The sequence below is a fragment of the Prionailurus viverrinus genome, chromosome F2 (genome assembly GCF_022837055.1).
Source record: "Prionailurus viverrinus isolate Anna chromosome F2, UM_Priviv_1.0, whole genome shotgun sequence".
Classification (NCBI taxonomy): Eukaryota; Metazoa; Chordata; class Mammalia; order Carnivora; family Felidae; genus Prionailurus; species Prionailurus viverrinus.
Genome location: NC_062578.1, coordinates 73,311,025 through 73,336,501, shown reverse-complemented (window position 1 = coordinate 73,336,501; position 25,477 = coordinate 73,311,025). Strand labels below are relative to the sequence as shown.

Genomic DNA, 25,477 nt, shown 5'->3' with positions numbered 1-25,477 from the left:
TGTTTGCACAAGGTCCCAAATTTTGCAAAAGAGAAGGTAAGCAATACGTAGCCATAGAAACATGATGCAATAAAACCCGTGGGTGATGGAGACCAGAGGATTGGGGTTTCTCAGATGGATAAAATCAGGATCCTTATGTAGAATCGTCATGACAGCTCTAGGCTAAGTCACATGGACTGGAAAAAGTTAAAAGCCTTAGACTTTTTTGACCGGCACATGGTGATAGAGTTAATACACGGCACATCCTTACCTTTCATGTTACAGACAAGGAAAATAAAGTTGAGATTAAAAAAAAGGACTTGTCCAAGTTTACCTACTTAGTACTTAGGTTCTTCAGGGTCAATGTTCTTTCAGTAATATCTGGCCACCACTTTTTATTAGCATGGCAAACTTGGACAAGTAAGCAAAGCCCTCTCAAGCTCACTTTTCTCATCTATAAAATGGGACAATAGCACCTACCTTAAAGAGTTGCTGTGTGTGGTTAAATGAGCTTCCATAGGTAATATGTATCAGGCAATGCCTGCCACGGACTAGATGCCTAAAAAATTCTCTTTGAACCAATGCTTTACTCTTAGCAGTCAGATTTGCTCATGCTTTTATTAGAAAAAAAAATCTATTGAGCAAAAACTCTGTGCCAGGTTCTGTGCAAAGCTATTTAGGCAAGAATGGCACTCAAAGTTCAAAAGTAAAGATGATCAGTACCCAAGTTATATAACGAAAGAAGCAAATGCTGTTGTGATGGTTATTAACATAAGGGATTTTTTGTGTTTTAAATTTTAAGCTAGATATACAATGAATTTTTAAATAACAAAAAGAATATGTTAATATTTCAACCAGAGCGTTTGAGAATTCAAACAGAAAAAAAGTCATACCTTTATCTTCCTTACTCTTGATTCGTATTTAGTATTTCTGACCAAGTCTGACAGTTTTGCCTCTATCCATTCATTTCTTCTTAGATTGTGATAGCATTTTCATCTGGCACATTACATCCCAGAATTGAAACTCTATTTCCTAACATCTCCTGCAACGTTGTGTAGCCATGTGATCGAGTTCTGGCTAATGAGTGGTAAAAACAGAAGTTTTTAATTTTATAAAGACCAATTTTAAAACCTTATCTGCCACAGTTTCCCAAAATAACAGATTTTCTCTTGTGTTTTCCTCTAGCAAGTTCATAGTGTTCGGTTTCACACTGGGGTCTGTGATGTATACTGAGTTATCTTTCATAAATGGTACAAAATACAGGTCAAAGTTCATATTCTTGCATATGGACATCTACTTGTTTGAGTACCATTCATGAAGAAGACTGTCCTTTCTCCATTGAATTGTGTTTGCATCTTTGTTGAAAATCAGTTGCGTGTGTGTGTGTGGGTTTCTTTCTAGACATTCTACTTCCTTCTATGGATGTATTCATCTGTCTTGATGTTAGAACCACATTCTCTTGATGATTGTAGTTCCTCCTGAAACCAGGTGGAGTGTGTCCTCCAACTTGGTTTTTCTTTTCAGAGATATTTTGGCTTCCCTAAGGCCTTTGCATTTCCATGTGGGTTTTAGAATCAGATTGTCAATTAAAAAAAAAAAAGTTGGTTGAGTGTGACAATCATGGAATTTTCTTCCCATTGAAATGTAATTAAGAATGAGTGTTACCAATGTAAATAATAATTGATACCTTTTGTGTTTGTTATGATAACCAAATAATAATTCATCATTTCATTCTATTTCCATATGTTGCAAAGATCTACGTAATTATTATAGATTAAAATGTATACCTTTCACCTATTACTACGTAGTTCTGCCTGAGCACGTTTCTGTATTTTGAACTGGTCCTAGTCTACCACAAAGAAATAATACATAGAAGGATGTGTAGTGTGGAGCTGGTACTTAACAAAAATTCATTTCCTCCTGGATTTTCTCTTTTTCTATAGATGATATTCCTGTAGAAATTGAGCCAGCAGATCCTAAGATTGCCTCTCTATTTAACGTCCCTGTGGTTTTATTCTTTTGAGTGCCAAGTGTATAATTGGATTAAGGGTATAATAATAAGAATACAAATGCACTAATTTCTTATCAATGATGGGCACCAGCTAGACTATATGAAGTTCCATTTCTTACCCAACACTATCATAAACACAATATTCCTAGCCAGTTTTCCTCATAGCTACAAAACAATGATAATTAACGTTCATCAAGCAACATTGAGGAAAAATACTGCAGCGTTTTCTGAATCATCAAAGGAATCAAATTCCCTTCAGTTAAGTTAAATAGTAATCAGTCCCCTGCTTTCTTTAAGATTGGTGAACGCTTTAGCCCTAACTAGCAGTTTGATTTTTTTTTTTTAAATTACAACGTCCTTGATTTGGGGTAAACTTCTGCTTACAGCTATAATGGAATAACAGGCATCAGATGGACTCATCACCTCCAATGGCAGAAAAACCGAGCAAACTATCTGAAGCAGTAATAGCTATATACTGGACAATAGCAGCTCAGGATAGTAAACTCTTGGAGAAAGAAACAAACTAACAAGTTAAGTCCTGTGGTTATTCTGGCTCACTGTCTAGGAACAGCATCAGGGACACAGCTCAAGGAGTGGGAACCCCCCAAAAGCCCGACAGACCCTCTTGGCTGGTCCTGCCCCTCTGAGTCCTCAAACCTAGCCAGTCTGCATCAAAGCGCAAGCCAGAGTCAGGCCTGCCCTTGAGTTATTGGAAGAAGTGACACTCCAGTCACAGAGCCAATTAAAGCTGAGCATCGTCCAAGAGGGCAAGTGGAGACAAGGCTGTGCCTCTCCTGAAGAAATGATTTTCCAGAATAGACCAGCAAGGGCAGAGTGATATTCAAACACAAAGAACTGACACCGTGTGCCTGGACGATGTCAAAGTGACTATCTTGAGAGATCAATCCTCTGCTAATTCCTTAAGGACAAGTAACTCTTATATTTACATCACATCATCCAATGAAACCTTAGCACAGGGGACATATATAGCTGCCGATATGAACCAAATAGGAAGATATATTAAGCCTTCATCCCAGAACGTGGATGGCAAAGTCTTAGTCACTCTTAATAAAACCTGAGGTTGGAGAAACCCTTGAGGCCTTGTAGGTAGATATATGAACTGGATAAAATGTGACCTTATTGCAGACTTGATTACAGTGTTCAGAATGACAAATCAGTTAAGAAGTTCCCTGATTATTAAAGAATAAAACAATTCCTCCCTGGATTTGCCACACACAGCCCCGGTAGACACAAAGGGTAGAAAGTACAAAAATATAAGAACATTTTCAGTGGGGGGAAGAAATGGAAAAGGAGACATTTTATTTGACTTTGACGTATGCCAGTTGAGAGAAACTAACTCTGAAAGTGTTGCTTACAAAACCAAGCTTGGGGTCCAGCCTGGTGCATTTCTGACTCGACCACAGATTAACTGATCTTGACTAGTTATTAAGCTTCTCAAAACCTCAATTTACTCATTTGAAAAGTGAGGGCAAAAGGAGCATCCAATCTCACAGAGCTGTGGGGAAGTTTATATTAGATCGCATGCTCTTAGTAGAGAGCCAACAAGTAGTAATAATCATTCATCAACCACCCATCAAATAGCAAGGTTCTTCTATTTCTGCATCAAACTCTGGTTCACATTCTGGATCAAGATTCCAAAAAAGCCACAATGGTTGTTATAACCATTGAGTCCTACAACTTTATAAATAACAGTGGGTCCTCAGGTACCTTTCGGAACGTGTGTGAAAATCAGTGATATTAAACATTTGAGTCAATGCATTAGCAATTCCTGTGAGCTCACCTAAGAATTCGGAGTTTCATTTTACAGACAGGGGCATTTGAAGCTCAAAGAGGATGGGCACTGTGTCTCAGCCTCTGGTGTGTGAGTCACTGTCCTTGGGTTCAACTCCCAACTCCTATACCTACCAGTGTATGACCTTGGGCACATAAATTTAAATTCATCTGCAAACTGGAGATAAAGCTAGGCTCTCTATTCCTGGACTGCTGGGAAGTTAAAATGAAGTATTTCATATAAAGCTGTAGAACAGCACTGGGCACGTGGCAAGGACTTCATAAATATCAGCCATTGTCATTGTTATCTTATTCCCAGTGCCATGGCTGTCCTTCCTTCTAGAGCAGCAGTTCCCAGCGTGCATCAGCGGCACCAACATCACCTGGGCGCTGGTTAGAAAGTTTAAAAAAATAAAAAATAACAAATAAGGCAAATTTTTAGCCCCATACTGGTTCTCTCGAGTGAGACATTCTGGGGTAGGACCAGCAATCTGAGTACCAAGAACCCTACAGGTGCTAAAGTTTGAGGACCATTTTGATAAAGGGAATTTTGAGCATCTTCCTAGATACCTTCATTTTTCTACTTGTGACTGGGACGAGGCAGTAGCTGTAGAGCCCTCATCCATGTACTTACTTTAACATATGGATTGAGAAGGTTCTGTAGGTCCTGTGTCCGCACCCCTCTCCAGACATGCCAATGTGTACAAGATCTTGATTTATAGTTGGAGAAATTCTCTGATATAATGTCATAGTTATCATATACTTGCCCAGATTCATGACAATTGGTACTTTGCTTCTATTTACCTACCGTATTGGGCTTTATCTTACATCAATCAATAAGACTGAGGAGAAGGGTGAATATATAACACAAATTCATTAATTGATATTTCCCATTCTTCCATTCCTCCTGACAACGTTTCCCAGAGGCACAGGCTTTAAATACTCTTTCTGGTCTTCCAGGAGGATGGAGAAACACACATATTATTCCACTGAAAATGCCCTCCGGACCTATAAGAAAGATCTCACCTGCGGTCAAGTATAAAGAAGAGATATATATCATCAAACTAGAAAGTACAACACAATGGTGGGGGTTTTTTGCCCCCCCCTCCAATTTTTTTAATTAAAAAATTGATTTAAAAGTCAATTGGGAGTAGGGGCGCCTGGGTGGCTCAGTTGGTTGGGTGTCTGACTTCGGCTCAGGTTATGATCTCACAGTTTGTGCGTTCGAGCCCTGCGTCGGGCTCTGTGCTAACAGCTTGGAGACTGGAGCACGCTTTGGATTCTGTGTCTCCCTCTTTCTCTGCATCGCCCCCCCACACACACACCCTGCTCATGCTCTGTCTCTCTCTATCTTTCAATAATGAATAAATGTTAAAAATTTTTTTTAAAAATCAATTGGGTCTAAAAACTTGAAATGAACAGATAGAAAGAAGGCAGAAGTCTTACTATCAGACAACCTTGAAAGATATCCGAAGGAAAAACCATCTCAAAATTCAAGACAGACCTGATTTTCAGTCCCATCTCCAGCACCAAAATCTTTGTCACTTTGAGCAAGTCAATTGTCCATTCTGCTCTCCAGGATCGCTAACTAGAGGAAGAGGGATTCTTACACTGGCTATTAGCTATTGTCAAACTTTTAAGGAACTAATGAAGTTATAAATATAGCAGGATATCAAAATACCATCAGGAGGCACGATTTTATTAGCTATTTCAGGAATTTAGACAATAAAAAAGGTTTGTATGCAGTAGATTTGGAGTCAAACTTAGGCCCAAATTCTGGGTTCATCCCTAAGAAACTATGTTAGCTTGTAAGTTCTTCGATGTCTCTCAGCCTTATTTTTCACAATATTCCAACACCCATTTCATGGAGCTGTTACAATGTTTGATGTTACTTAGATGGCCTAGAGTTAATTGTGTGAGGCTCAGAGTGGATACTCACTGAAGATTAGGTATTATCGAAATGCATTAAATAGAATACTTAAGGCAAGGAAGGCAGAACAGAAAACTAATACTATGGTCCCATTTGTAACAACCTCAGTCTCCTACCCTCAGGAGTAGATTACTTATCATGGACACAGACATGAACTTGAGAATGTAAAGAAAGACTTGATTTCTTAATACTTAAAAATGTCCTCACTTCCTGTGAGACAGGAAGTGTCCCTGCTTAACAGTAACATCTTCCCAGAAAAAAAAAAAAGACTAAGAAATGTGAAAAAGTCCAAGACATCAATCTTGGGGAACAATAAACAGGTGACTCTGGGCCAGTTCTTTAAGCTTTTGAAGCCCACTTTCCTTCATAGGTGCCCTGCCTGCCTCCAAAGTTAGTTGCGCAAGTCACATATAATAACGCGTTTATTTTTTTTAGGTTTATTTATTCATTTTGAGAGAGAGAGACAGAGAGGGAGCAGGGGAGGGACAGAGAGAGAGAGTGACAGAGAATCCCAGGCAAGCTCTTCACTGTCAGCACAGAGCCCAATGTGAGGCTCAATCCAATGAACGGTGAGATCATGACCTGAACCGAAATCGAGAGTCAGACATTCAACTGACTGAACCACCCGGGCACCCCAATGTAATCATGTGTTTATAAGCTCTCAGGATACTGTCGAAAATCCTGATGTTATTGGGTTGTTGTTGTTATGGTGATGATGGTCGTGGTGGTGGATACTGTTATTTTGGCCATTGCATTAAGAATTCTAGAAACCTAAGACAACATTCTAGCATTGCTTATAAATTATTCAAGAAGCCACAGCTGATCTCTATGGGCTATCACAATTAGGAGCCATAAGTCCTTTCGATACAAAACAGATTATGTATATATTAATAGAAGAAAAGATAAATGAAAGTCACAACATGTGTTTGTAAGTGAATAAGGTAGGTCTGCAAGCCTACTGGAATCACAGGCTCTGTGGGATGGAAGGAGGAGTGTGGTTGATTACAAACAGTGTAATTTTTCAGCATTTTTCACTCTTCAGTTGTCCACATCCCTTGCAGTAAGAGTTTGCAATTCCTCCTATTGAAGATGCAGAGTCATTTCCCTACCCCTTCACTCTTGACTGGCTTTGTGTCTTATTTTGTTCGATGAGATGCAGTGAAGATTCCAGTTTTAAGAATAGGGCCCAAGACGCCATGAGTTTCTTGGTCTACTGGATCCCTCCTACTACTGTATAAACAAATCCTAGCTAGCCTGCTAGAGTATTAAAGACCTCATCGAAGGCACACATTTGTCTTAGCCAGGGCCATCATCAACCAGACTACAGCCAATCACTCCCAAATATATGATAGTTTTCAGCCCAGGGTAGCAAAGCCACTTGCACCCAGATCAGCTGCCTGCAGACACATGAGGGAGCCCAACCAAGACTGAAGGAATGATTTGGCTGCCCTCTAGACAATGTGAAAAAATAATACAGACTTACTGTTTTAAGCCATTGAGTTTTGAGATGGTTTGTTACGTAGCAACTACTAACTGATACAGGAACTTAAAAACTGTAATCCAATCTCCCACATGATGTTGGAACCCCGTCTCCAACATACCTGCCAAATGCTTATCTGGACTTTGTTAGATCGTGACTAGAAACCTGTCTTTTTTGATGTATGGACCCTTTCCTGCCATAGATCATTCTGTCTCCGGGCAGTTCTGGCTGATGTAAGGCTTTCCTTTATGTTGAACAAGGTTGGTACCATTAGATTTCTATCCCTGGACTTAGTCTTCCCCTTACACTTGCCCCAGAGAGGTGGACTCGTTCATCTCCATTTCACCTAACTGAAAGAATTCTCAATTCAGATTGCAACTAGAAATGTTTTGAGTCAGCCCCGTTCTCCCGAGAGGATGAGAAAAGTTTGCTTTGCTGGGCCTGTTTTCACTTTATTCCGCTTGGTCTGGTTTCTGCCGTGAAAGGAAAATTAAAACATTCCAGAAAGTGTTTCCTTCACTGTTGAAGCCAAGAGATGTGAGAATCTTCAGAACTAAATCTGTCCTGGTGAAATGAAGGAAGGCAGCTTCCTCTGGATCAGAAATGAAGAGCCAGTAAAGACAATTAGTGAGTATAAACTGACTCTACGGACCTTTGAGAGGTGAGCAGGCCATCTAGACTGCTAAGTTCTTCATTGGGCTGTTTTATGGGCCAAGGAGAGAGGAGATGCATCCAAGGGTAGGAACTTCTGCTGGCCCATCTGGTGACCATTTCCTGAGCTATGCCAACCAAGGCAGCACCTTTGATTGTAGACTCGGCCTTACTGAGCAATCTCTCCAGTGTTCCTGTTCTCTGAGTCGAGTTCTGGACGTCTCCTCATTCTGGTATCTGGAATGGAGAATTTCTCATCCCCTGAATTAATTTCCCCATTCATTCGTTTTTATGTTACCTGCGGCAAGCCACTTGACCTCTCCAATTATTCAGATCCCTCTTTTGTTAAGTAAGGGTCATTAGTACTAATTCATGAAAATGCAGTAAATATTAAATGTGATACTGTAGGTAAATCTAACAAAGAGCAATAGATATTCAATATCTGAAAACTGATGCTGGGATCAGCATTAGAATTATTGCTAATAATGATAGTATAGAGATTAACCTTTCACAGATAAATCAAAGCTGTATATAATCCCAAAGCTTTCAGTGTTGATTTTTCCTTTTTATAAAAGGCTCATATATCTAAGACTGCCTCAACACTGAGCTTATTTGAGTCTCAATGAATTTAGTGGATGAAGGGCATACATGGAAAATGGCAGACTCCTCTGAAAACTTGCATATTCAGACATGCTCGAAGACAGGCTCGAGGACTAAAGGAGCCCTGGGGGGGAGCTATTTGCCGAAGGACCAAGAGGCATCATGGAATATAATCTGTCTGGAGGGAAAAGAGAGACGGAACACGTGCGTCTGCTCCAAGGCAACAGGACAGGGACAAGGGATCGTGGTGACTCTGAAGCCAGCTCAGGAAATATTTTTAAATGTCTGACATCCTTGCTGTCATGAACGGACTCCTGGTTTTATAAAAAAAGAATTGCGATTAAATAAAGCAACCAACATGGACCACTGGAAGAACAAATAACAGGGGCACAGTCACCAGTTTCTAGAGAAAGGGTGCGTTCAGCAGAAGTGGGTTTTCTCTGTACCCCTCGCCATGTCCCTGGTAACGCAAGTATGTGATTTCTACTAGTCTTTCGGCTTTACTGAGATATAATTGTGGTGATCATTTTGCAGCACATAAATGTATCAAAATGATATATTATACATCTTAGACTCACGCAGCGTTACCTGTGTATTGATCATCTCTTTACACATCTCAGGTGATTACATGAAAACAGAGACCTTATCAATAATGTAAATGAATACTGTAACTTTTAAATTAAATTTTTCCTGATTATATGAACGACATACGTGCTTTATGAAATTGTAAGAATAAAGAAAACTATAAATAAGTTGGCTGGCATTTTTAAATTCACTTTTAAAATTAACACGAAATTCTTCTATGTAAACAGGATACAGGAGTCTTCCAGAATTATGGTACAATGACCAGTAAAACTTAAAGTAAAAAAAAACCTTTATGTTCAGTAGAATTTCACAAATAGTAACGTCCACATGCCAAAAATATTGAGCACTTGCTGCAAGATAAAGAAAAAACTAGATTGGCTTAAAGACGGTGTCAACATGGCCAATAATTTGCCACATCCCAAAGAACAAGATGCTTGGGAATTACGAACAGGGACCCACACAATCCTGAGAGAAGCTCTGTATCATTCCCTTCATGGAAAATATGACAGCCCCAAGTGGCAGAGTGGGAGATGAAGAAAAATCAGGGACTTGAGGAAAAATACCACAGTCCAAAAGATTCTGAAAATAGATAACTAGGAGAAAAAGGAGGAACCCTTCACATGCTTAAATTAATTTTTTCAAGAGTCAAGAGGACTTTGAATCTTTAAGAAGAGACCTTAGGGGCACCTGGTTGTCTCAGTTGGTTAAGCGTCCATCTTTGGCTCAGGTCATGATCTCGTGGTCTGTGAGTTCGAGCCCTATGTCAGGCTCTGTGCTGACAGCTCAGAGCCTGCTTCAGATTCTGTGTCTCCCTCTCTCTCTTTGCCCCTCCCCCACTCGCTCTCTCTCTTCCTCTCTCAAAAATAAATAAAACATTTTTTTAAATGAAAAATAAATTAAAAATAGAAAGAGAGCTTGCAGTCATGAAAAGAAAATAATTTCATTTCAGGAAAGACTACAGGAGGTGAAAAGCACATTTATCATAGTAAAAGGACAGTGGGATCAGTACACATTCGTTGGGACTAAAAGAGAGAACAAGTCACACATTGCGGCCAAATTCAATTGTGGCCAATTGAAGCCACAACATAGGACACAAATTACACAAAAGGCAGAAGAAAGTTTATAACTTTAATGAGAAAATAACAACAATGATAAAGAACTTCCCCAGCTCAGAGAAAAATATGAAGCTTGCAAATGAAAACTACATACCAGGCAATGTTAATGAAATAACACCAATCCCATAACACAACTTGTCTTGGTTCTTTTTAATGTCCAGCTATACATAAGAAAAATGTCCTTCAACCCCCTAGGGGGGAAAGAACAACACAAAACAGTGTCTCTACAGAGGAGCACAGGTTAATTTGGACTCAGAAGGCACCTCTACCAGAAGCGAACTTTTCTAAGTTTGACGCAGTCTTCAGCCCTCCTTTAATCACGCATCGTTTCCAGTCACTCGGCTCCCCTCTCAGTGAATTGTTAGAGCTTGGAGAACCCAGAATGTGTCAAAGAGTGTGACAAGTGTGCGCACAGCCAAACAGGACGCATCTTCCTCTTCAGTGGATTCTCTGAAGACTGGGAGAGGTAGAAACGTAGACAAAGATAAAACCAAGGGTGGAAAGCAGGAAGATATGCCCAGGTTGCAAATGGAACCCAGAGTACTGGTGTCTAATCAGATGGAGGCTGGGAGTGAGAAGGTTGAAGGAAAACCTTGGCACAGGCAATGCCTGAGATGCATTCAAAAATAGACGTAGGATGGATGGATGGATGGAGAAGAAAGAAGAAAGGAAGAAAGAAAGAAAGAAAGAAAGAAAGAAAGAAAGATAGGTGTGAAGGTTAATCAGACAACAAGGGGATGGGGAAGGGAGGGCAGCCCACACAGAGGACCAAGCCTGAGTACCACTGGAGGTTGTGCTCAAAGGAACAAGCACAGTTTGACGATTCTTACTCATGCCCAGAATTTGCCAAAACTCCCTAAACTTCTACATCCTCATCTATGAAACAAAGACAATGCTAGAACTATTGTGAAAATAAACTAATGTAACCTTCTAAGACTAGTGCCTGGCACTCAGCGAGTATTTGTTGCTCTTATGGTGATGATGGGGGTCCTCTTTTCGTCTCCACCATCAACATCTTCCTCCTCATCCTCACCATCCAGTCTGGTAAATGTGGAGAGTTATAGTTTATTTCCCCTGTTGCCACTTCCGGCTTGAATGTAAGCAGCTTGAGCTACTCCTCTGTGCCACAATTTCCGTCTTATGAAAATAAAGCTGATCGTGTCTACCTCGTGAAATTCGTAGAGAAATTCAGTGACGTCATAAGTGACACATAGAAGGGGGTTACAAGAACACCTGTCCTTTCAAGTACAAAACACACAAAAGCACAAAGATCCAAGTACAAATACACTCAAGAGTTCGTCGGAACGCTATGTCTAAAGAACCAAGACATTCCTAGGATTCTACCCAACGTCTTCAAATGGTCTGTCTCTACAAGCTTCCTCCTCTCTGTGATTCTTCTCAGTTTCATTCCTTAATTCTAAAAGTTGCGCACAAGAAACTCCCAGTTTTTCCAACTCACCAGGACCTCTCTCCCCTTGGCCTTCATGTTGGTGATGACCTGTTGTAGCATAGCCCCATAATTCCCTGGGATCCCAGGACTGGACGAGGCTCCTCTCCTCAGGCCCAACGGACCCTTATATCTCCATCACAACCTTTACAGCTGTTTGTGATCGTCCGATTGATTACTGGCATGCCACATTGGACTAAAGACGGTGGTGACAGGGTAAAGGCTGTTTTGTTCACCAGCACAGTCCCCAGAACGCAGAATATTGTCACCAAATAGTAGGTTCTCCACAAACTTTTGTACAGTAAATAATTAAACAAAAGCACTCCCGTTGAGTATTTTTTCTGGATCAGAGTAAAATTGAATTCAAAAAGAGTAAATTATTTTTTTTACCAATGTGTACGTCTGTAAATTCATCATAAACACCTATTCAAGTCATTCGACTCAAGGTTGTAGAATTGTTTTAATGGTCACGTTCAAACTCCACTGAATTTGTGATTTCTTGGGTTTTCTGTGAGTGTTTCTGTAAAGGCAGGTTTTGATGTTAGGTTTTCTTTAATTTTTATTAACAGTTACTAAGTTTTATTAACTATTTACACTTCTGCAATGTTCTATATGTTATTGATACTCATGTTGAAATGTTCCTTTAAATCATATAAGTTCTTTTAAGATATGTCCCTACACTAAATTAATTTTCATCATATTAACAAAACCATATTAACAAAATTAACTTTTGTAGAACTATGAGGTTAAAATCTGAAAGGCTTACTATTAAAAGTAATGTTAGAGAGCCACATAGTATGGTCCGTGCATTTTCCCCTCCGTAGCTTTTATTTACTCTTTTCTTTAATAATAATCATCTTTCCCTTGCATTTTGGTAGAACCGCTCAAGTTTGCCGGGCACATTTTGTGTGCCATTGTCACTCTAGCCCCTTTCCTACCTCCAATAGGGGTTTTAGCTCTGCTGGTGAATTGTTGCTGTCTTTCAGCCCTTCCCCGTCTCTCTTAGCTCTCTTGTCTTCCCAGCCTGCTGTCTTTGCATGTCAACTAGCTGTCTGCTTAAGCCTTCCTGCTCCAGTTTTACAGAGGTCACCACTTCCTGCATTCTTTCAAAGCATTTAGTTCCCCAACACTTTCCTCTAATTGTTGTAAAATATATAGATATATATTGGAAGGTGCAAAGATCTCCTGGGTGTTCAGGATTTTTTTTTTCACCAGTTCTACAGTAGATTTCATGTTTACTTTCCACTTTATTCACTTTCAAGTGTGATGAGATTTGTCTATACTGTGTTGCCGTACTATGTATCTATACACTAAGCGTTTGCCAGCCCTGGCTTCCAGGCACTGTTCATTTGGGTGACGGTTAAATGCCATTCTCAAAGAAGGAATGGAGATATTGCAACTCAAAAACCACCAGTAGGTCTGCTCAAGAGAGATTGCAGTTTTTCCTATGTTCACTATGCCGTTCATTGTCCTTTGAACCGATGGACTACCGTGGGGGCAAAAATCACAAAATAACCTGCTGACAGATCTCTTTTTCTGTTTGCATTCATGAGTCTTTCCATGAAGCGTTTCACCTTCCAAATACTGCATATCCAAATACTGTGTATTATGGACAATTGTCTTTTTGTTTTTCAGCCACGGTTTTTTTTTTTAGTATTTGTTTGTTTGTTTGTATGGGGATGGGTGTAGTCTAAGAATAAAACAATGTGGAGCACATTACTGTCTCCTAGGCTCTCTTGAGGTATTGAAAACACCATGAAGAACACAACAGACATAACCTCTGCCCTCCTGGAGTCCATAATTTACCCAAGATCCAGTTATTAAACACGTACAAGTATGACATGTTCCACATGTACTAGAGAGAGCTAACTGTAGACAAAGAAGAACAAAATAGAAACACTGGGAATAGAAGCTTCATGGTGACTGCTTTTGACAGAATATTCCACATAAGACAGAGCTCCTTTTCTGTTGGTTTAAACTTTTTATTTCAGGGACACAGACCATAAACTAAAGAATTTTCTATGATTTTTTTCCAGAATGAATGGTAAATTTGATTTGGTTCTATGGACGACAGAGGCACTTGTTAAAAAATGTTTTTCTATTATATTAATCTCTGGTAATCTGTTAAAAGTGATTTGGAATCCTGTAATTTTTAGTGGCTTTAAAATTTGATGCTGTTGACACATTTTATCTTTTTAAAATGCATTTTCATAGATATTTTTAGTGAAAAATTGGAAATAACTTCAGCAAGGAGTGTGAGCTAGAACCCATTTTAAAATTAAAGTGAGAAGTCATTTCAAGAGATGTTTAAGAGGCACATTCTACAGGGACTGGTGATAGATTAAATTGAGAGAGGGAGCCGTTTCACAAGACTTGGTTTTCGGCAAACAAATAGGTGAATGTGAGCCCTAGGAGGAAGCCTGGGCTAGAAACAAGAACTTGAAAGTCATGTCGCAGCCAGTTGCCATCTGAAGGCCAAAAGTCAAGTGTGGAAGACCCCAAAGCATGTATTCCCTTCACATGTTGAGTCTTGAAATAGGTCAAAAGATAACCCAACTGAATAAAATTTTGCTCTGGGTGGCATGACTTAACACTCTTGAAAATAACAACAACAACTGTATTTCTCCTATACCTTCCAAGGGTCTCTCGCATCACCCATTTTTCCTTAACCACAACTCTTGCTCCCATAGAATCCCATTTGCCTCGAATTCTGATGTGCTTTATTAATTTGGAAGAAGCTGGTTAGTTTCCCAACATGATAAAATGGGGGCTTTAATAAGGAAGGGACGTGACAGCCAAGCAAGGTATGCCACAAAGGGCCCTGGGACTTCCATCTACTTCTCACCCCACCCCTCCCCTCCTTCCCTTTCACTTCCCAGAATCTCATCTCTTGCCACCCCTAACTATGAGTGCCTCCTTACTGGTCTCTCATAATCTTGGTTTACTCCTTTCTAATCCATTCCTCGTCACCTATGAGATTTGTGCATTTGTTTCTCCTAAAGCAGAATAAAGAGGCCAAGGCTTGGTTCTCGCCTTAACCATCGGGGGAAATCACAACCTTCTCCACAGAGTTCCTGTATAAAATGGGAAAAATTAGATTGCCTTGCCTTGCATCCTCCATGATCGAAAAGAGTAAAGGAGACAACATATGTGAAGGTAAACACAAGTTCTACACCCGTGATGGTACATCGCACTAGTTGGGGTAACACCGGCAGAGTATAAGAGAAGCCCTGGTGTCTTAATAGCTTATCAAAGTCAGATTTCTTTTTCCCTCCAGCAGGTCGGATTTACAGTGGTCCAGGGTCCCTGGCTTCTTTCTACCCAGGCTTCCCCAGTGCCTCATAATTCTTCACTCTGCCAGCAAACAAGAAAAAAGACTGGAAGAATCACCCACGGGAAGCTTTTAAGGGCGAGGATTGCCAATCGTGTATATCACTCCCAAGCACATCCAGTTGGCTAGAACTCAGTCACGTGGTCATACTTAACTGGAGGGTTGGGAAATCTTGTTTAGCTGTTTATATAGGATGAGAAAGAAACGGACTTTGGTGAACACACCGCAATTTGTGATTTCTTGACGTTTCTATAACTCTACTGGATGAAGGGGGTACCAATGTAATAAATATCTTCCTTAAAGAAAGTCAGTCATTGGGATGAACCAGACATACAAATAACCAACTAGAACTTAAGATAAAATAGATGCTAAGTTTTAGGTCCAAAGTGCTAATGGCTTGTAGTACACCAGAAATTACTAAGAGCCTACTAAGTGCCACAGCCTTTTCTGGGTACTTATTTTCTTTTAGGTACCATCCTTCTATTTACAGAAGAGAAATACTCAGGTTCAATTAAGCTGGACTCGTCACCAAGCTCCAAATGACTACATGTAATGGTGATCTTCACTCAAGCCCAAGATGAAGGAGGAATTGATTTTGCCCGGTTATTTGAGGGAAGGATGTTGGACAGAAGAAACATTTCAAAGTGGTCCTCAAGGAGAAGCCCATAACTGATGGGGTGAAAATTTTAAAGAGTAAGTCAGAACTTGTTACTCCCAGCTTAAAAAACCACTAATGCCTCCATCACACTTGGACTACAATCCAAACTCCTCCTTGCATTGACTTGCAAAGTCTGTATCTGGTTGGTGACCATCCCTATGACCTCATTGTGTCCCATGTGCCCCAAGTCATCACCATCCTAACCCACTGTCTATTCCTCCAATGTGTCAGGAGTACCTTAGGGCCTTTGAAATAGCTATTTCCTTTGGCTGGAGTGCTCCTGGTCTAGACTTTTCATGGGTCTCCGAGAGTCTTTTCCTGACACTTCACTGTTCTCTATTCTCCGTCATAATTCCCTTCCCAACATTTATCATTATCTGATATCTTTCTCTCTCTTTCTCTCCCTCTCTCTCTCTCTCTCTCCCTACTTCTTCCCTCCCTCCCTCCCTTCCTTCTTCTTTCCACTCTCTCCCATCAGCATGCCAGCCCCTTGAAAACATGAAGCTTCCCGACTCTCTTCACTGCCAAATCAAAACAATATGGCTCAGAAATTACTTGTCGAATAAATGCATCCTATTTTGACAGGTTGAGAAATGGGGAGAATAAAGATATTAGAGACTGAGGGTAGCTTCAAGAGCCAAGGCAAGTTATATGTCAGCCTAAGGGGTCATGCACGTTCATACCTCACCTTTTCCTCTTAAATCTGACTATCACATATTCTCCTGTTTTATAAGATCCAGGGAGTCTGTTCGCGGAATATAACATGCTGTTGGTGGAAGATTGTGTACGATGGCTGGTACTTGTTCCTTCAAAAAGACTTAATGATGGTTGGGATGCTCCCACAAAGGGCAAAGGCCAGCAGAGACTCTTGCACAATTCCAGACTAAAAGTATGGGGATTGCTCTGCTTTGAAATATTAAGTTGAGAAGAGGTGGAAACAAAATCTGAAGCAGTGTGGAGAAAGGAAACATAGTTTTATTCAGCTAAACCCAACATCCTATCCTCAGGCTCCTTTAAAGCTAGAAAGAGGGCACATTTAGGACAAATAAAATATCATAACCCTTCGTTGGCATAACAGTAGGTTTATAAGATGTTTTTTTCTTTCATATTTCTTCAAAATCTGCACACAACATCTGTATGGTGGGTATAATTATTCCTATTCTATAAATTGAGTATATCAGGGTTCTGATGGGCAGTTTGCCTAAATTCCTTGAGGAAAATAATCCTGTCTAACTCATTCTTTTCGTGTTGTTTGTAAAGTTAAAAGGGGGGGGGGGAGGAGAAAAAGAAAGAACAATAAAGGTCTATGGAATTGAATTGGATAAAACTCAGATGAATCAGAAATAGGTTTCCTAAGAATGCCTTGCCACTGGGTACCCATTTCTTCATCATTAAAGGTGAAGAGAAATAATTCACTTTTTTTTTTGCCCCGAAGTCCAAAACGCCCTCAGCCCTGAAAAATAATGGACAGAGTGAACTCAGAAATTTAAATTGCAACCAAAAAGATGTCAACGTCTCTAAACTGAGCCTGGAGGAAATCGGTCTTAGAAGGAAAGAAGATTGAGAGCTCCTTGTTTCAACATCTTGGCAAGATGACAGAATAACATAAGATCCTTTTCCTCAAATCAACCCTGTAAAATCAAAACAAGGAGAGGGAAGCAGCAAACCCAAAACTGTTAGTTTCAGTTCTGGCCAAGGCTGAGTAAGCACGCTCCGTCCTGTCTCTCCCGCTCCACGCAATGAACAACCCCGGACAGAATGCATGGAGTAGCGATCTGAAGAATATTTATAAAAATAAAATAAAAGCGGTAGCAGGCAGATTGGGGAAGGAAAGCAGAACTCGAAATAACACCAAGCCAGTGACGACTTTCCTCTTTTTCCTCCTCCAGTATTTCTGAGCCTGGATTCAAAGACAGTCTGAAACCCGTAGTTGTGCACCAGATGTGAGCTCTCTATTAGTTTGCTAGAACTATCAGAGCACAGTACCACACCCTGGGTGCCTTAAGAAAAAAGACAGAAATGTATTATCTCACAGTTGCGGAGGATAGAAGTTCAAAATCAAGGTGTAAGCACTGCCAGTTCCTCCTGAGGGTCGTGAGGGAAGGATTTACTTCAAGCCTCTCTTTAGCTTGCAGATGGCTGTCTCCTTCCATCAGCTTCCCTTTATATGTACTGACATCCAAGCTTCCCTGTTCATAAGGGCATCAGCCACACTGGATTAGGGGATCGTCCTAGTCCAGTGTGGCTGAGTTACTTACATCTGCAATGATCCCATTTCCAAATAAAGTCGTGTTCTGACGTGCAAGTGTTAGGATGTCAACATATGAATTGAGGGTGGGGGTACAATTCAACGTGTACGAAGATTAAAAATAACAACAATGATAACCTTCTCTTTCTGGTCCAAGGAAGAGATAGGAAAGAGGGTTCCTAAGGGTCAGAGAGAATAGTAGAGTCCCCTGGTTTTGTTTTGGTTTTGTTTTTCCTTCTCTCCCAACCCAGTCTCCAGGCAATCCCATGACATTAGTAGTGGGGGGACTGGCAGAGGAAGCCTTACTGACCAGGAAACCATTGCACTAAGGGAGTGGGAGGTGTTCCTTCTTACCATTCCATATACCCTGGTTCTTTGGCCCCTGATGTCTCAGTATGAGGAAGTACATGGCAAAGCTGGGAACCTACAGTGTCCTTTCCTAGACAGAAAACAAAGGTGGGACTGTGGTGGACTGGATCAATGAATGGGATGAATTTGGGGAGACAGAATGTGTCTGGAAAATAACCAAAGGGAAATAAAGGGGTGCCATAAAAGGTATGAACCCTTGAACTCTTGGGCTCACTTTCAAGCTGTGCATTCATGGAGCTTGGTCTTAAACTGCATACAAAAGACTTTGAGAATTGAACAATGGGGTAAATCCTCACCCAGCTCCCAGACTGGCCACTCCATGATACACACATAGGACAAACCTAAGTGGTCCTTCAAAGGCTTTGAAAATTAAGCCTACATTTGGAACCGCAGCCCAGAGAAAAGGACAGTAGGAATTTGTGACCTTGAACTAGGACAATTCCTTGCTGAAACAAATAAAAAATATTCCCTATAGGATTTAAATGAGATTTAGGCCTTTGCAATATTCAAAATGTCCAAGATATAATCCAAAATTATAAACGTGAAGAATGAAGAAACTATAATATCTTGTAAGAAAAAAAAAGTCAACTGTAGATGTTAACCCTGAGGTGATAGAGATGTTGGAATTCTTATAGACAGAAGACTTCCGAGCTGCTAATTTAACCATGCTCCACAAAGTAAGGGTAACCACTTTTGAAATAAAAGAAAGAACATGTAATTAGATAAATAGAAGTTATAACAAAGGATCAGCTGAAAAATAATACTTTTCACTGAATGGGCTCAGTAGCAAATTAGAGATGATAGAGAAAAAGTCAGTAAACTTCATGCTACCATCAGTAAAATCAATAAAAGTTATGGAGTTTGAACAACAGAAAAGGAAAATGATTGAAAAAGAAAAGGAGCCTCAGGACGGTTAAGATCAAAAAGGCTAAGCTCCAGATGGAAAAGAGAAGACATACGAGGAAGAAAAATATTTTAAAGAGATAGTGGCTAATATCTTCCCAAATGTGGCCAAAGACTTAAAGTTAAGTAATAATTGTAACATTGCATTATTTTTTATCGTTGTTGCTCTTGTTACGGACATCTATTGAGCACTTTGTTCCAGGGATCTGTTTTAAGTTCTTTACATACTTATTTAGTCATCAAGTTGTAACACATAGAAGTTCTCACCCAAGATCACAGAGGTATTAAGTAGTAAAGACAAGAAACATATCCAAGAAGTATGTGTCCAAAGAACAAGGTCTTAGCCACAGTGTAACACACCCTAGGGCTCATCTAGTGGGTCGATCTCTCTTCCTCTGCATTTAGATTCTTTTTTATTTTTAATTTTTTTTTCAACGTTTATTTATTTTTGGGACAGAGAGAGACAGAGCATGAACGGGGGAGGGGCAGAGAGAGAGAGGGAGACACAGAATCGGAAACAGGCTCCAGGCTCTGAGCCATCAGCCCAGAGCCTGACGCGGGGCTCAAACTCACGGACCGTGAGATCGTGACCTGGCTGAAGTCAGACGCTTAACCGACTGCGCCACCCAGGCGCCCCAGCATTTAGATTCTTAATGGCAGTTACTTTGTTGTGCTGTACTGTTATTTTGTTTTTCAATTACGTGCTCTTGGTGTGGTGTCAAATATATGGATGCTTAAAAAATTTGAGGGAAGGGAAGCACCTGGGTGGCTCAGTCGGTTAAGCATCCAACTATTGGTTTGGGCTCAGGTCATGACCTCACGGTTTCATGGGTGTGAGCCCCGCATCAGGCTCTGGGCTGGCACCATGGAATCTGCTTGGGAGTCTCCCTCTCTCCCTACCCCTCCCCAGCTTGTGCTGTTTTTGTCTCTCTCAAAAAAAATAAGTAAACTTTTTTTTTTGTTTGAGGGGGAAAAGGATAAATACCTATACTACAGGGTTGTCTTAGTCTGTTTGGGCCACTATAACAAAATACCATACACCATATGCCTTATAAACAATATCATGGAGGTTGAAGTCCAAGATCAGTGCCAGCGTGGTTGGGTGAAGGCTCTTTTCTGATTGGAGACTTCTCATTGTGCTCTTGTGTGGCAGAAGGGGAAAGGGAGCTGTCTGGGGACTCTTTTATAAGGGAACTAATCTTGTTCATGAGGCCCCAGCCCTCATGATTTCATCATTTCCTGAAGTTTCCACCTCATAATACCACCACATTGGGCATTAGCATTTCAACTTATGAATTTAAGGTGGGGAGGGGGCTCATAAACATTCAGACCATAGCCAGGGTGAAAGTTGGTTTTTTTATGATTTATGATCTAATAAGACTGTAAATTTCTTAATGGAAGATACTCTGCTGATATTCTTATATTCCAAAGTATCTAATATGCTTCTGGTACATATAGCTGCTTAATTTAAACAATTTTGTGGTTTAACGAGATAGGCATAAGCCTCCATAATTTCCACACACACACACACACACAACAATGTTATAAGAAGATGTTCTGTTTCTACCTCTAACTAGTTTCCTAATCTTGGGAAAGTCACTTAATCTTTGAAGCCATGGCATCTTTTTGTAAACCAAGGAGAAAGCATTCCAATGCCCAACTTGTGAAGAGTGCTGAGGTCACGTATGTGCAAATGCTTCAGAGAGCACGACGCAAATGACTTTTCCTTTGATTTAACTCATTGCAAGGGAGACAGGAATAAGTGAAGCAAACTAGATAAGGAGCTTCACTGGCTAGGAGAGGGCGTAGTGACTAATTCCAGCTGGGAGCATTGAAGGGTTGTGGGTAAAGAGTCAAACAAGCTGGGAAGGAGTTGCTTAAAGGAAAGGAGGCCAAGGCCAGAGTTACAGAGAGCTGCATCCTTGCAAGGCGAGCTCCCACCTCAGGAACTTATTTCTGACCTCCTCTTCTCCCCGGAGCTTGGAAGAGATATGATCTCAGGGAACATGCTCAAAATGACTGCAACCATTTGGAACGCTTTGTAATCACGAGAGAGAGAACACCACACAGATGAAAAGCAGGAGACGAGGGAGGTTTTGAGATGAGCAGGCTTTTTACAAAACATCTTTCTTTTTTAATTTTGGTGATTGGTGCAGTGGGGAGGGGGGTTCTTTCCCTAACCGAACCAAACTAGTTTCTATCCAGTTGTTGGGAAACTAGCAGATGTGTGCACACACATCGAACCGATCTGTGCACTTCAGGATGAGTAAGAATACTTTGAGGAACTTATTTAAGGAGAAAAAAAAATGGATTCCTAGGCTACATCCCCAGGGCCACTGATGCAGAGCTTACCTAGAGCTGGACCATGGTTCTTCACTTTAACACACAAGCAGGTGCTCCAGATGTAGGCAGTTCATTCTCACCAAGGAAAGATCGAAGATCGGGTCCATGCCAAAGCTGAGAGCACAGTATTTTGCACTCAAAGCAGCTCCAACATTGCTCAGACTCCCCTCCAAGAACAGCAGCTTGGGGATATGGACAGAGTGGGAGATTTGGAATCCACATTGGAATTTTCCAGATTGCTTTATTTTAGTCTTTGCATTTTCTTCTGCTCAGAAGCAAGAGTTTAGAAAACCAGACCTTGGCCTTGCACACCCTGCTGCCCCAGAGCCACCCACACGCTGCCCAGCTGTGGTCAACCCCACCCTGTTCTTCGACATCGCCGAGGACGGCAAGCCCTTGGGCCACGTCTCCTTTGACCTGTTTGCAGAGTTCCAAAGACAGCAGAAAAAAAATTCATGCTCTGAGCACTGGGGAGAAAGAATCTGGTTATAAAGTTTCTTGCTTTCACAGGATTATTCCAGGATTCACATACCCAAGTGGTAACTTCACACGCCATAATGGCACTGGTGGTAAACCCATCTCTGGGGAGAAATCTGAGATGAGAATTTCATCCTGAAGCATAGGGGCCCTGGCACCTTGTCCATGGTAAACGCTGGGTCTCACACAAATGGTTCCCAGTTTGTCATCTGCACTGCCAAGACGGACTGGTTGGATGGCGAGCAGGTGGTCTTTGGCCAGGTGACAGAGGGCATTAATATTGTGACAGCCATGGAGTGCCCTGGATCCCGGAATGGCAAGACCAGTAAGAAGATCACCATTGCTGACTGTGGACAAATCTAATAAGTTTGACTTGTGTTTTCTCTCAACGACCAGATCATTCCTTCTGTAGCGCGGGGGAGCACCCCTTCACCCCCCATCTGCTAAGAATATCCTGTCATCTTTGTGCCTCACTGCAGTCCTGTGGGTTCCGTGTTTTCCTTGCTCCTCTCCAAGTCTAGCTGGATTGCAGAGTTGGGTTTATGGCTATAAAATAAAAACTAAACAGCAAAACCAGATCTCATTAGCCAATGTTTACTTTAACCTTAGTTAAGACCTGGCCACTGTACCACCCAGTCCAGGAAACAATGCCATGGTGGACTTCCGAAAACAAGCTGAGGACAGAGTTTTGTGTTAATACCGAGCCAAATTCGATATGCAACACTCTCTTTTGTGATTCAACCCCCCCCCCAAAAGAGAGGAAGAAACAATCAAGAACGAAACAAATAAAATGAAAATTACCTCCCTTTTATACTTTGGTGATGAAAAATGTTTCAGAGCCCTCGGAACGCTCACAGAAATGATAATTCCCTTCTGTTTTCCTGGGGTAAGCACGGGGACATTTGGATTGTAATAGTCTCATCAGAGTTGTATAAACGGCAGCGTAAGCAATAAAAGTTGCTGAACATCTGGGCTCTGTCTACCCTTTAAAGGGTTTGTGAGCATCAGATAAAGAAGACGTTAGATGTTTTTATTTCAGGCCTTAGGGCAGTAGCATGGGCCCATAATGAAGTTATTTCGAGTTTGAATTTCTGGAAGTCACCTGTAAAAACTACTCTCAAAGCAGCCCATGGCGTAAAGTGAAGGATGTATCCAACTAAATCACATCTTTCCAGGGAAAACTAATTTCTTGGTGCAAGCTCTCTTTACTCTGTTTGTCCTTGTGGAGACAACACTAATACCTGGGAACATTTGCCTTGGGCCAAGGAGTGTGCTGGGAATTGTACAAGTGTCATGTAATTCCATGCGCCCTACAAACGTGTGGGGCTGAAATTACTATATTTTATAGATGAGAGAACCAAGACTCAAAGGGGCAACATAACTTGCTTAATAGCAAAGAGATAGCAAATTGTAAGGGAAGGCTGAATTGCCTGATTCGTGCCCCAACTGCAAAATTCCACTTCCTCGTCGCTCTGCTGGGAAGTCTTTATAACCCTGCCCGCCTCAATCTGAGAGGACAGGGCTTTTGTCCCCCATTGCGGCATGTGTGCAACTAACAGGGGCCACAGTCTGGAAGATGTTGTAATTTGGGATTCATTTAACTGTTCCTACCAGTGGGCTGTACGTTGGAGAGAAGGAAGCACATCCAATGACATAACTTCTGGCAAAAGACATAACAGAGTACAGGTTCTGTTTCCAACATTTACTACCGATGCTTACCAGGGACGAGTTTTTGTCTGCTGGTGTCTTGTATGTTTGACCCACGGTTGTCTCATCTGTAAATGGGGATAATAATCCTGCCTCTAAAGTCACTGTATGGTTTAAGTAGTTTCCCACCTACTTTCCTTTTTTAATTTTTTTTTGAGACAGAGAGAGACAGAACATGAACGGGGGAGGAGCAGAGAGAGAGGGAGACACAGCATCCGAAGCAGGCTCCAGGCTCTGAGCGGTCGGCACAGAGCCCGACTCGGGGCTCGAACTCACGGACCGTGAGACCGTGACCTGAGCTGAAGTCGGACGCTTAACCGACTGAGCCACCCAGGAGCCCCTCCCACCTACTTTCCTTATGGCCATAGTGTCGGGCGTGCTAGGGCCACTGAGGACACTGAAATACAGTATAGTCTGATAAGAAACATGTCACTTGTTCATTCATTCATTCATTCACACATTGAGTAAATATTTACTGAGTTCTGCATGTGCCAGGCACTTTTGCAGGTGCTACGCAGGGAACAAAGATAAAGACAGACAAAAAACCCTGCCCTCATGAGATCCACATCCTTTCAGGAGAAGACAGACAATATACCAAAACAAGTATAATATGCTGCAGTATCATAATAAGCAGAGAATTACAAATGAGGAGTTCTGGGGACACAGTGGCCGTTTTGTTTTGTTTCGGTTTTTGTCATCATTTAATTTTAGTCCAAGTATAGTTAACAGACGGTGTTGTATGAGTTTCAGGTGTACAATATAAAGATTCAATTCAAAGTCCCTACACCATCCAGGGCTCATCATGACAAGTGCTCTCCTTAATCCTCACCACTTATTTCAGAGCGTGGCTATTTTGAATAAGCTAATCGGGGAAGGACTCAGTGACAGGCTGACATCTGGACAGAGACCTCAAGGTGTTGAGGGAGCAAACCCTGCATATTCCAGAGGCGGGGGGGGGGGCATCTAGGGAGAAGCAAGAGCAGCAGTAAAGGCTTGGAGAAAAGTTTTCCTGGTGTGCTAGTGCACCGGTGAGAGGGCTGAAGACTGGGTCACCGTGGCTTCAGATTATATACCTAATCTTGGCACGGGGTGGGGGATGGATCAAGATATGAGGATCGTGGGGCACCTGGGTGGCTCAGTCGGTTAAGAGTCCGACTGCGGCTCAGGTCACGATCTCACGGTTCTTGGGTGCGAGCCCCGCGTCGGGCTCTGTGCTGACGGCTCAGAGCCTGGAGCCTGCTTCGGATTCGGTGTCTCCCTCTCTCTCTGCCCCTCCGCCACTCCTGCTCTGTCTGTCTCTCTCTCAAAGATAAATAAACATTAAGACATTTAAAAAAAAAAGCATATGAGGATCCTAGGTTTCACACCAAGCAAGGTAGCAGCATCAGCAAAAATACTAGTTACATCTTGTAAAAAAATCCTGAATAGGAATTAAGAGACTCTACGACTGTGTAGTTATGATCTGGGAAAGGTCACTCTCCCTCTCTGGACTTCAGTGTCCTCTTCTTTAAAATAAGCAATTGCACAAAAACATATCCAAGTTCCCCTCAAACTCTGCACTTCTAGAACTCAATACCTTCCAACTCAGACAGAGGGGGAAACAAGGCAAGAGAGAGGCCAAACGTTAGGGAAAGCGTCCACAAATGTTTTTGCAGTTTGTTACAAATAGATAAGTAGACTTCAAGCTCTGAAAACAAATTAATACCCATCCCTCATCCCTAGATCCAACCACTACCTCAGGGATCTCAGAAAATTAAAACCAATATGTGCTTCCCTTGGATTTATTTTTAATTTCTGAATGCAAACATTTGAAAGGAGAGGATGAAAAACGCAGCAACAATCTGTAAATCAA

General features: G+C 41.4%; 1 pseudogene; it reads left to right on the top strand.

Moving 5' to 3' along the window:
- LOC125156215 (peptidyl-prolyl cis-trans isomerase A-like) overlaps nucleotides 1–22,281 on the top strand; it is a 92,152-nt pseudogene extending 69,871 nt beyond the window's left edge.
- Nucleotides 22,282–25,477: the final 3,196 nt, after the last annotated feature.